This window comes from Pantherophis guttatus, chromosome 3 (genome assembly GCF_059756535.1).
Source record: "Pantherophis guttatus breed Tessera chromosome 3, ASM5975653v1, whole genome shotgun sequence".
In the NCBI taxonomy this organism is placed as follows: domain Eukaryota; kingdom Metazoa; phylum Chordata; class Lepidosauria; order Squamata; family Colubridae; genus Pantherophis; species Pantherophis guttatus.
The window spans coordinates 96,096,506-96,109,118 of record NC_142065.1 but is presented as its reverse complement, the minus strand read 5'-3'; the positions used below and the strand labels follow the sequence as shown (position 1 = coordinate 96,109,118).

Genomic DNA, 12,613 nt, shown 5'->3' with positions numbered 1-12,613 from the left:
CTCTTACATGCCAGCTTTTTACTCAATTTTACTCAGAGCTGAATTTACAAATTATTATATTGTCCCTCTTGCGCCCTAAAGCCACAATGAAAAATTATTACTTACAATATCCCAAGACTAAGTTAAATATATTTTTATTTTATTTATTTATTTTTGTCAAGAACGTATTTGGTAATAAGTATAAGCATGGATTGGTAATAAGTATAAACATAGGAGCCTTGGTGGCGCAGTGGACTAAAGTGCTGTTAAGTAGCACTTAGCTGTCAGCTGCCTGCAATTACTGCAAGTTCAAATCTCACCAGGCTCAAGGTTGACTCAGCCTTCCATCCTTCCAAGGTAGGTAAAATGAGGACCCGGATTGTAGGGGCAATAAGCTGACTTTGTATAAAAAGAACACCGCTTGGGGGGGGGGCGAAAGCCCTACTAAGCAGGTATATACAAAAGTATGAAGGCTATTGCTTAATGCATTGTAAGCCGCCTTGAGTCTCTGGAGAAGGGCGGCATATAAATCAAACCAATAAATAAATAAATAAATAAATCAAACCAATAAATAAATAAATAAATAAATAAATGAATGAATGAATGAATGAATAAATAAATAAATAAATAAATAAATAAATAAATAAATAAATAAATAAATAAATAAATAAATAAATAAATAAATAAATAAATACAGTCTTAGGTTAAAATTTTGGGGGTTTTGGGATGAAACCACAGAGTCAGGTAGTGCATTCTAGATATTGACCACTATGTTGCTGAAGTCATATTTTCTGCAGGTTTTGTGCGGTTTACCTTAAGTTTGTATCTATTGAGTGCTTGTGTATTGTTGTGGTCGAAGCTGAAGTAGTCATTGACAAGTAGGACATTGTAGCAGATAATTTTATGAACTACGCTTTGGTCATACCAAAGGCGGCGTAGTTCTAAGTTTTCTAAGTTCAGAATGTCAAGTCTGGTGGCATATGGTATTTTGTTGCAAGCAAAGGAGTAGAGGACTCTTCTTGTGAAATATTTCTGGACACATTCAATTGTATTAATGTCCAATATGCAGTGCGGGTTCAAGATAGATGAGCTGTATTCAAGAACTGGTCTAGCAAATGTTTTATATGCTCTGGTTAGTAGTGTGATAGTACTGGAGAATAAGCTACGCAAGATTAGGTTACAACTCTTAATGCCTTTTTGGTGATGTTGTTACAAAAAACTGGACTGAATATTTTATCTTAACTTTATTAAACCACAATAAATAATAGGACTGCAATTATCTCCCGGACAGATTAAAGCAGCCATGCCTTTTCTTCAGATTATGTGGCAGTGGAAGCTAGCTGGGAAAAGACTCATCTTGTAGAGAGATACTCCAATTGTATTCCCAAGTGCTCCAAAGCTCTTTTTGGAAATTGACTCCAATGTGCTATATACAGAGCTGGCACATGAATGATATTAGGTCAATAGATTGCTTGTAGAATATTTGGCCCACCAAGTCAAATGCAACCTAGAAACTTTGTATTATAACAAGGAAGGAAAACCTCTATTCCATGATCCAGATTTTATTTATTTATTTTGTCGCATTTCTATGCCGCCCAACTCTCAAGGGACTCTGGGCGGCTTTGTTTGAGAGATCTTCACTTCTGAGCAGGGGTGAAATCTAAAATTTGTTACTACTGATTCTGTGGGTGTGGCTTGGTGGGGGAGGGGTAATGTGACTGGGTGGGTGTGGCCAACTTTTTTTTTTACTTTTAAAAGCATTTTTTCTACAACCTTAAGAGGTTGCAGAAAAATGCTTTTAGAAGCCTCTGACGATCAAGCATCTCAGCTGGGATCATTAGAGGCTTTTAAAGGCATTTTTTTTCTACAAAAATCCTTTTAAAAGCCTCTGACAATCCCAGCTGAGCCACACGATCATCAGAGGCTTTTTTTTTTACTTTTAAAAGCATATTTTCCACCAAAGAGGTTGTAGAAAAAATGCTTTTAAAAGTAAAAATAAAAAACAGTCTCTGATGATTGCGCGGCTCAGCTGGGCATGGGAGGGGGCACAGGGATTTTTGCTACCGGTTCTCCAAATCACCCGCCACCATCGCTACCCGATCGGGCGATCTGGTCCGAACCGGAAGCATTTCACCCCTGCTTCTGAAGCATCAGCTGTCAAGTGGAATTCCCTTTTCAAACCTCTACCCTTTTCCTGGCTTCCTGCTCATGGAGAATTGGATTATCTTGAGTAGTAGAAGCTAGTTCAAGGTAAAGACCTTTAGGAAGAATTTCAGAAACTGTCAATGGTGTCATTCATTGCCTGATGACTAATGGGATGAAAATGAAGTCATGTCTTTAGGTCTACCAAATTCAGTTAGCAAAAATCTGACCTACCCTTAGGTAGCAGCAAAGAGATTTTTCTCTGTTTTGATCATCCCGTATTGGCTTTCTGTATTTCTACCCTGATGCTATACATAAAATAGTTTTCCTCCTCTTTTCTTAAGTGCTATCTTGGCTCTGAGTTGGTATAAAAGAATAAATACAGTCAGAAGTTTTTGTTTCTAGTTAGTGAATGGTACTATTTGGTTGTTAAATTGTAAATTACCCTATCTGAGAGGGTAATCTTCACTTAGAACTTCTACCACTGGAAATTCTGACGTTCAGAAAGCCCTGCCAGCAATATACTGGCAAGCTGGGTGCGACAGGAAGGATGCTTGTTTCATTTTTCCTTTCCCAGTTTATTCTGTCAGTGCAATTAATGGTGGTAAATTTTGCTCTTTTTCTGGCATCACATTTTAACTGTGGCTTCTGTCCAAGTCAAAGCATTGTCTCCACTAAATCTTTGTATACTGTGAGGTTTAACTAGCATATAAATGCAAAGAAGAAAAGAAAAAAGTTACTTGGTCAAGCTTGAATTTAAATTTAGTCTATACATTTTCAACTTAGTGGCACAATAAATACCATGAATGAAAGGGGGAAAAAAACATTAGTAAAATGTAACTTGGCTCCCTCCCAAAAAAATTTGTTGCTTTTGTAGTTTGTAGTTTATGGTTTAGCTACTTGTTCCAAGCTTGATTCTGAAGACTAAAAAAAAAAAAAAAAAAAAATGGGAAAGAATCATATATCTGTGAATATGAATGAGGGTTATAAGTATTCTGCAGTCAGTCTTCATTAACTCTATTATATAGTATAAGAAAAGCTGGCTTCAGTTGTTGCTTGAGCTAGAATAATAAATTGACCTGGGGAACTGTCTAAGTCACACCAGTAGCTTTTCTTGATATTTTTACAATTACTTTGGGATCACTGCATACAAAACAAACAAACAAACAAAAAAGATGCCACCTGGAACCAGAGAGATACGTATTTAAGAAAGTCCAAACTATGTATCTCTGATGTTGAACCATAATCCTGTAGATATCTAAGGATAGAACAGGGTGACAGATTAGACTATGTTCATCCAAAAAGAGCACACTAGATACAATGTCCCTTTGAACAATTGTGATACTAACATGTGACTGAGAATGTGCACAAATAAGCCTTGAGCAGAACTTGTAGTCTAGAAAAATATGAGTAGACCTAATTGATATAAAAATTTATTAAGCAGCATTAACAACAACAACAACAACAAAAACCTTACAAATTGAGCAATTTCATCTTGTCTATGTTCTTTGATGATGGTTCTATGGTAATAACAGTAGTGAGCATTCTATATGTAAAAAATATAATACAGGGCGATGTTTATATATTAAATTAGGCAGAAGTAGAAATGAAAAATCGAGGCAGGGACAGTTCTATAATATTTCGAGTGGGCACTCTCTGGAAATCTCAGGACTTTAGGCTAAATTGGATTTTTTTTAAAATTTAATTTATATGCCGCCCTTCTCCGGAGACTCAGGGCGGCTTACAATGTGCTAAGCAATAGCCTTCATTCTTTTGTATATGTATTACAAAGTCAGCTTATTGCCCCCACAACTGGGTCCTCAATTTACCTACCTTAGAAAAGATGGAAGGCTGAGTCAACCTTGAGCCTGGCGAGATTCGAACCTGCAGTAATTGCAGGCAGCTGGTCTTAATAACAGGGTGCTTTAGACCACTGTACTACCAAGGCTCCTTTTAATTTAAAAAGAAACAAACCTTCGTTGCAAATGGAGATTGCAATTTCTCACTAGGATCTATCACTATCTCTAAACATATCCAACTATTGTTGTAACTAAGTAACAGTAATACAGATAGGCTTGAAATTGTTTCAGTGATTACCATTGCTGGGTGATCCTATCAAGTTACTGTAAGTCATTGGTATGGAAATGGCCAATAATAAGCAACTTCTATATTCAAAGAAGAAAAAGAAAAATGGTGGAGGGGGGGACTGAAATCATGGATAAGTCAGCAGAAGGTGAGCTTGATTTGAGAGAAGCTTCACTTTTCAATCATTGTAGTATCACTGTAATTTTCAGTTCAGATATTCCAGAGGCACACTGGGGAATTAGAGTAATTGCATTGTTACACATCAAACACATTATGCAGATACTGCTTGCATCAAGTACCAAGTGACAAGTGTGTAGATAATGCATACATAGGCATATTGCTCTAAATCAACATAAATCCATATACCTGAAAAGTAAGTACCCCTTTAGACTTGATTTATAACCATCTACACTCAGGTTGTCATATTTTGATACTCAGCATGTTCTGCTAATTTAACTGATTATAAGTGAAAAACAGAGGGGTACACATTAATAGGCCTATTAAAATGGATACACTGGAGAAAAAAATGAATACATTGGAGGAATGACAAAAGGATATAAAATCACAGATTGAGAATATATGTGTCAAAATGCATGCATATTTGAGCACAGTTCCCTTTGTAGAGATTTAATTGCTGCAGAATCAGTTTGAAAAATGCAGATAAGATTGGTTTTGCACTAAAAACGAGCTGCACTAATTTCTCCCACTGTACTAGCCCTTCTCCTTCAGTTACCTCCCAACCATACTGAAAGATACTGCTGCTACTCATTTTCTCCCATATTTAGAGTGGGCACTCTCTGGAAATCTCAGGACTTTAGGCTAAATTGGAAAAATTTAAAAAGAAACAAACCTGGGTACTCATTTTCTTGAAATCCCTCTTTGAACCACAAGTTCCCCATTACTTAACAGAAGAATAAGGGGTGAGATAGGTGGAAACTTCTACTGCCCTCACAAATAGAAGGTAAATAAAACAATATTGAGAACAAGGGAAAAGGGACAAGAAGCCATCTGCAGTTGGAAGACTTGCCTTTTTTTCTGCCTAGGGTTTTCCTACAAGTGTAGGGTCCACTTTTTTTCAGATCAACCAACTATTGATCCTGTTGAACTGTTGAGAGGACTGGCCCAAAGTCACACAACCAGCTTTCATACCTAAGCAGGGGTGAAATTCAGCAGGTTCTGACAGATTCTGGAGAACCGGTAGTGGAAATTTTGAGTAGTTTGGAGAACCGGCAAATACCACCTCTGGCTGGCCCCAGAGTGGGATGGGAATGGATATTTTGCAGTATCCTTCCCCTGCCACGCCCACCAAGCCACACCCACCAAGCCACACTATGGCCACCAAGCCACGCCCACAGAACCAGTAGTAAAAAAAAATTGAATTCTACCACTGTACCTAAGGTATACATGATGTTACTAATTCTATGCCAGCACAGGATGCACAGGGTCCCACCCACGGAGAGATAAGGTAGGTAGCCGGTGGAGGGAGGGAGGCCTTTTTATTATATTCATGATGGATTTCCAAGTGGCAACCTTGAAACAAAGGATTTACTTGTAATGACCACTCTATGACTTAAAGAGAAGGATTTCTCAGAAATAGCTATTTTAGTCTACTTTTTAATTTACTTATTCATGACTCTAAACAACTAAAAATTACACACACATAGAAACACATAAAGAAAAAGAAAATATAACACAAATCAAAACAGCAGCTAGGATAAAAGCAGACTCACAAACTGCAAGTTAGCAGAATCAATGTACGGGCTCTGCCTCACCTCATGACCTGCAAGCCCAGTGCTTCATCCAACTGCATTCTCATATCTTCTTGACTGGAATCCTACCTGGTTTAAGTAACAACACATAAACACAGGTTACTGTAGCAGTACTGTCTGGTTTGCCGCTGATAGGAAATCAGTGACGACTGAGAGGAAAAGCAGTAGTTCTCATCCATCATTTTAGCACACTTTACTATGGACTGAGTAGAGATAAAGAATTTTTGTCACAGTGCAGTTTCTGCACATTTCTTCCATTTCCTGTTTCAAAAGCCATAAATGTTAGTAAAGGCATTTATATCTGTGAAGTAACCTCCATGAGGAAATGCATAACTAATTAGAAATGTTGATGATTGTGGGTGCGTGTTTGTATCTGTGTGATATTTTAAACCATTCCTTTAAAACTTAACTACCCCAAAGCTTTTATTCTTATAAATTGTTTGACAAGGAGACTTTTTCGTACCTTTGCATGTAATTGACAGTTATAGCATTATTCCTTTCCTTGATATGGCAGAGCAGTTGCTGTTACAGCAGTCATAAAGCTACATGCATCATCTCTTTATTTGGTGTGTCACTACATTACTGGTTTAAGCTTCTTTGTGCTATATTAAATAAATGATCTTGCCTGCGGAGTGCCATGTTCTTAAATGTCATCCCTGAAAGAAATGTTTCATTTGGTATGGCAAAACCTCTTCAGGGCACAAGAGGTCTTTGTCAACCTAGAGGACAGTTGAAGTTAAGAAAACATTGACAAGGAGCAAGCCACAGAGACTTGTGAAAAACTGAGAATGAAGGGATTTAAACAGAGGTAAGGATAGGTTCTGACTTGCTTTAAGACTCTTTGAGGGGGAAAAAAAGTCAATAGTAAGCAACATGAAGCCTTATTTTATTGATTGATTGATTGACTGATTAAACTTCTATGCCACCCAGCTTGCCAACATGACTCTAGATGGCTTACAGTCTTTTTTTTTTAAAATATATTTTATTTTTTTATTGACTTTTTCTCTTTACATACTGTATATTAATGGCAGCAAGGATTGTCTTTGCACAGTATTGGAAGAAAGATAGTATACCGCTGGAGGGATTAGTAATTCAAAAAATATATGCAGAAATGGACAAACTCACATTAGAGTTAAAGGGAAAGGATGATTCAGAATATTATGCGGTATGGGAGAAATGGTATGAATGGATAGATAATAGAAATAAGGAATGGAAATGTATATAAAGGAACAGAATGTTTAGAAATAGAATGTATACAATGTATTGAATATTCTAATTGTATGAATAATGTCACAGATCTGTTAAATATTTATTTATTTAATAGATTTATTGATTTATTTATAATTGAGTTATAAATTTCAAATCATGGAAAACGAAAGGGCTACAGGTATTATCATCTCAGTATCCTATTTCTAGGTTGTTGTACAGGTAGCGAAATTGGCAGACTTTGGACAATTGCACTAACTATGCATGGCAATCAGAGGAGATCCATGAACAGTTGACCTGATTTTTATTCTATAGCTGTGATGGCGAACCTAGCATGTCCGAAGTGGCACGTGGAGCCATGTCGCCTGGCACGCACGGCATCGCCTGTTCCTCTTCAGGGTTTCTGGCACGTATGCACACGCGATGCTGGCCTTTGTGCATGTGGCAGTCCTGGAAACAGGAAGATGTCATCTTCCAGTTTCCAGCATGAGCATGCACACTGGCCAGCTGATTGGCACATGCTTGCTGGTGCCATGCATGCGCTGGAAATTGGAAGTACCTTATTCGGCACATGCATGACCCCTGGGCAGCTCCTCTTACTGGTCGTGGCCCTGACAAGCATGCACGAAGTGCTCCCTTTTCGGCACTCAGTGCCGAAAAAGTTCGCCATCACTGTTCTATAGCATTTGAAAAAGCCTGAAGAATGAGTCTGTTTTCCTATCCTATCCCATCCAATCATCTGCATAAAGAATAAATAACTGTTAGAGCTGGCTGAATCCTCCTAAATTTCTGAAAGGAATAAGATTGCCAAAGGGGGCTGAATGCTTGCTTTTTAAATTTTATATATACAATTTAGAAGTAACAGCCCCGATAAATAGCAAAAATGAAATCAAGGAAAGATATTCCAGACACATAAAAATGAGTGAAGGCAAATTCCAATAAAATTAAACAGTTACAGTCTATTAGGCAGTATAATATGTAACAATTATTATCCATAATTATTATGCATAACTTATTTGACAAAATCTCTTCAAATACTTATGACAGGGAAAAGAAACGAATTCCACAGACATTTCTAAAGAGAACTAAAATAGATGTTTCTTGTTTAATTTCTATGTGTACATTGCCTTAATTGGATATTTTATTTTTGCTAACTTCTCCGTATCTCATAATTTTACAAATCACAGTGATAAAGAAATTAGATCATTTCATTTCCCTTCAAGTGAGTTTGTCCACTGTTTATCATTCACTAGAATTTGAGGAATTTATTTAGCTAAAGACCAGGCTAAATCTTCCATGTCACCTAAAGGAGAAATCTGTACTGGAGTCAGGAAGGAAGATTTTAAAAATGTCTTCCTAGAATTTTCTAATTTCTATGAAAATTATCTCCTCTCATGTACAATGCAGATAGTCCTCCACTTACAACAGTTTGTGTAGTGACCATTCAAAGTTAAAATGGCATTGAAAAAAGTGATTTATGACCATTTTTCACACTTAGGACCATGCAATTTTTCCATAGTCACATGATCAAAATTCAGATGCTTGGCAACTGGCGCATATTTATGATGGTTGCAGTGTCCCAGGGTCATGTGATCACCTTCTGACAAGCGAAGTCAATGGAGAAAGCCAAACTGATTTAGCAATGGTGTTACTAACCTCACAACTGCAGTGATTGACTTAACAACTGTGGCAAGAAAGGTTGTAAAATGGGGCAAAACTCACTTACCAAATGTCTCACTTAGCAACAGAAATTTGAGGCTCAGTTTTAGTCACAAGTTGAGGACTACTCATATTCAGTATTTTTAGAAAATACAGAAATGGTTATGCTTTTAAATGAGATTCTAAAGGAATTAGATAATTAGCATTTTCCCCAATGCCTACTGTCACTGATAATGCTAAATTCTAGTAAGTGAGTAGGTCTTCATTTGAACTGCAGATATTTGGAATAAAAAAACGGGAGAGTCATCACTTTAATATCTTTTTGGATAATCATAGAAAGCAAATGGCTTGGCCACTGATGGATATTCAGTACTAAAACATATAAAATCAAGCAATGTATGAAATTCTCCTATTGCCTTATGGCTTTCTCCAGAGTCAGAATTGGTGGTCAAAATTCCTTAGGATGCCCAAATAAGCCACACATGTTGTCATACCTAACATTATGAACAAGCAGCAGCCAACTGTATTATTTATCATTATCCAAATATTTATCATTTTCTTGGGACAATGGTCTCTTTATGATTAGCAATTACTAATAAGTCTAGAACGTATTTTTTATATTGAAGGTTCTTAAAAGAGAGGTCACTGGTTACATTGTCAATGCATACTGTGAACATGTGAAAATCAGACCCACAGATTAACTAGATAATTGTGAAATTTGGATTTAATTTAATTATAAGAAATAGAACAAAATTTTATTCATAAGAAATAGGACATCGCTCTCCCTTATCTCTTTTATGCACTAGGAGCATAAGATCAAAATATAATGGCACACAATCATTCATGGTTGTAATTAGATCAGCATAAAAAAAAATTAAACAGATCAAAAAGTCACTTATCAGACAAAATAAACAGGAAGTTCTATAGGCCTGAGAAAGTGGCATCTCTTAAAAACCTTAGCCTTTCATAAATCAAGGAAAAGTGAAGGCACAGTAAAGATACAATGGGAAACTTGTTACCGATGGCTTTGGGATCTTGTCAGCTTTGTGCTCTTTATAATGTTGCAATGTTTTATGAGATGGGTAGAAAAGTGAGATGGTTGGAGAATAGAGACCAGGTTAAAACATTAAAAGAAGTGGCTAAGCAGAGAAAAGTAGATTTAAAGAAGCTTTTTTTCCAACCTACCCTGACCCATTCCAAGTAAACAGTAGTCCAATAAATGAATGAATGAATGAATGAATGAATGAATGAATGAATGAATGATCAAGAGAAACTGTCCATTCCTCCCCTGCACTTGGACAACTTCAATATGAGTTGTACATCTTAGTCATTGCATTAGCAGTGTACAGTAATAAATGGGTTTCCTGACAAATGTTGGTAATAAAACTTGAGGGGTCTTCGGAGCTAGCATCAAGGATTTGGGAGAGCTACCATGAAATATGTGTTGAGCTTTTTTTTTTTATATATACAATAATTAGCAAGTAAATTATTAGCTCTAGGAGATCTTGCACTATGGACCCCAGAAGTTCTAGACCATGTGCTTGCATAGTATTGTACTGAAGAATTAACAGAAGCTAGAAAAAATGCAGGCTAACAATAATAATTTGGCATCAAACAACATCTGCCAATCCCAGGTCCTTGGGAAGGACTTAATAGGTGGATAAAAGTGTCAAATCTAGTCTGAATATCTGTCTGACTCTGCAACAAATCATAAAAATAATAGAAGAGGAAGAAAATGTATTGGAAGAATATCTGAAGAACATTGAAGGAGATGCACTGAAGTTAGTATACCATGAAGGATTACTAAATACTGGAGAGGCCAAACTGATTTAAAAGAAAAACCAAATAAAGATTAGAAAAGAAACGTGGCAAGGCAAAGTATTACAGGGCTAATACATTAAAAAAAAATAGGCAAAGCAAATAACAACATCACCTGACAATGGCTAAGAGCACGAAAGTTGAAGAAGAGACAGAGGGGTTTAATTCTGGCTGCTCAAGACCAAGTCTTAAGAACAAATGAATATGAAGCCAGTACTGAGAAGGTAGCAATTGATAGCAAATGCCGTCTCTGCAAGGAAGGTGAAGAAAGAAGGGACCACCTAGTTAGCTGCTGCAAAAAGATCCACAGGCTGACTATAAACAAAACAGCAATAATGCTGCATTAGATGATCTGCAAGAAATACTACTTGCCTGCAAGTGAGAACTAGGGAGACAGAAAAATAGACAAAGTAAGAAATGAAAAAGTCTCCATTGACTGTAACTAAATAAGAAGAGGGTGGTGGTGGTGGGGGGAAGGCTTCCTTAATAGAAATCAAGTTTTGGATCAGAAGAATTGCCAGCCACAGATTGTCATTGATCAAATTCTGTGGGTCAGTGCAAACACTGAGAGCTTAGATAGCAAGGACAATGAAAAGAGAGGAAGAAAAACAATGACAGTCAGTAGCAGCTATAAAACAAAAGCAGCAAAAAAATTTTTTTACAAAGATTCAGCAAAGTGAATGTTTTCTTTTGCCAGACAATTGGAAGTCGTCTAACCTTGGATTGTTCTTGATCTTTTTGTGAATTACATTGACTTACTCACTGTTTTATCCATCTCCGTCTGTTGCTTTATAAGTGTTCGCTTTTGCAACCGTAATTTATTTCAGCAGAGTTCCTTTGAAGATGATCCCTGCCGGTTGCCCTCCTTGGGATTTGTATAGCTAAAGCACCACGAGACACGCATCAATTGCTTCTTTTATATTCCGAGCTCTCTCCTTCGCTTTAATACCATCCTGCCCTATATTTGTCCAGCTCTGAAACAAGATTTGGGGTTTCAATTAAATGGCATCCTTGTTAACTTGATGAATAGTAATTAAAGCATGCTGCAGTCATCCTATTCTACTCATCATCTTTTGCAATTCGGGAAAAGATGTGTATTCAGCCTTATCATAAGGAAGCTGTATGGCTCTGGGATTTGCATGTGCTAATTAACTATAAACTGGGCAGAGATGTTTGTGGGCAAAGCCTCTATTAAAGAGGTTAATTAACTGATTGAATGGCATAAGCACCATGATATAGAGACACTGAATAAACTCTAAGTAATTACGTACTATACATATCCAGGAATTCCTAGTTTTTTTAACGAGCAGAGACAATTGATTTATAATGATTTAAAATGCCACTGCTTTTAGAAAATACTCCCAGAAAAAAAGGATGACTTTCCCCCACCAAATTATTTGAATATCTCATCTTGTTCCAATAAATGAATTCAGTGACTATTATAAGATACACCACATACAATAAATGTGAATTTTACATTATTGGAGTTTTCAAAAGAGAACAAGGTAGAATTGAAAAGAAGCCTTTGATTAAGTAATCAGCTACTTAAAACCTTATTTAATACATAGTATGTGTCCTTTCTTAAAAAGAAATATCAATCAGGAATCATACATTTCACAGACAATGCCTCTAATTAGACTGGTTGTTTTTCAGTAATAGTTTCTTAATTTTAAATCTTTCAAATTTTTCTGCCTGGAATCACATTGGGTATTATATTTTTATTAGAAGCAATGCTATAAAAATAAGGTCAATCCAATGTATCCTTCACTTGAGTAGGGAACTGAAAAGAGACCTTATTATAGGTAGGAAAAATAATCCTGTATTCCATACTGAATAATTTATGCTGGAGCCACATTATGAAAATGCTACACTTCTACTAAGATATTTGACATAATGATATCCAGGGAGCTAGTAAGACATGGAAACAAATTACCTGTATTTCATTTATTTTCATA

At 36.4% G+C, this 12,613-nt stretch overlaps 1 long non-coding RNA gene across 1 annotated transcript; it reads right to left on the bottom strand.

The window, feature by feature from the left end:
• Positions 1–4,170: 4,170 nt before the first annotated feature.
• Positions 4,171–11,671, bottom strand: LOC117677092 (uncharacterized). Its single transcript, XR_004594652.3, has 3 exons — positions 11,422–11,671; positions 5,979–6,044; positions 4,171–4,436 (listed from the first exon to the last, which is right to left on the bottom strand). It is a non-coding gene; the product is annotated as an uncharacterized LOC117677092 (long non-coding RNA).
• Positions 11,672–12,613: the final 942 nt, after the last annotated feature.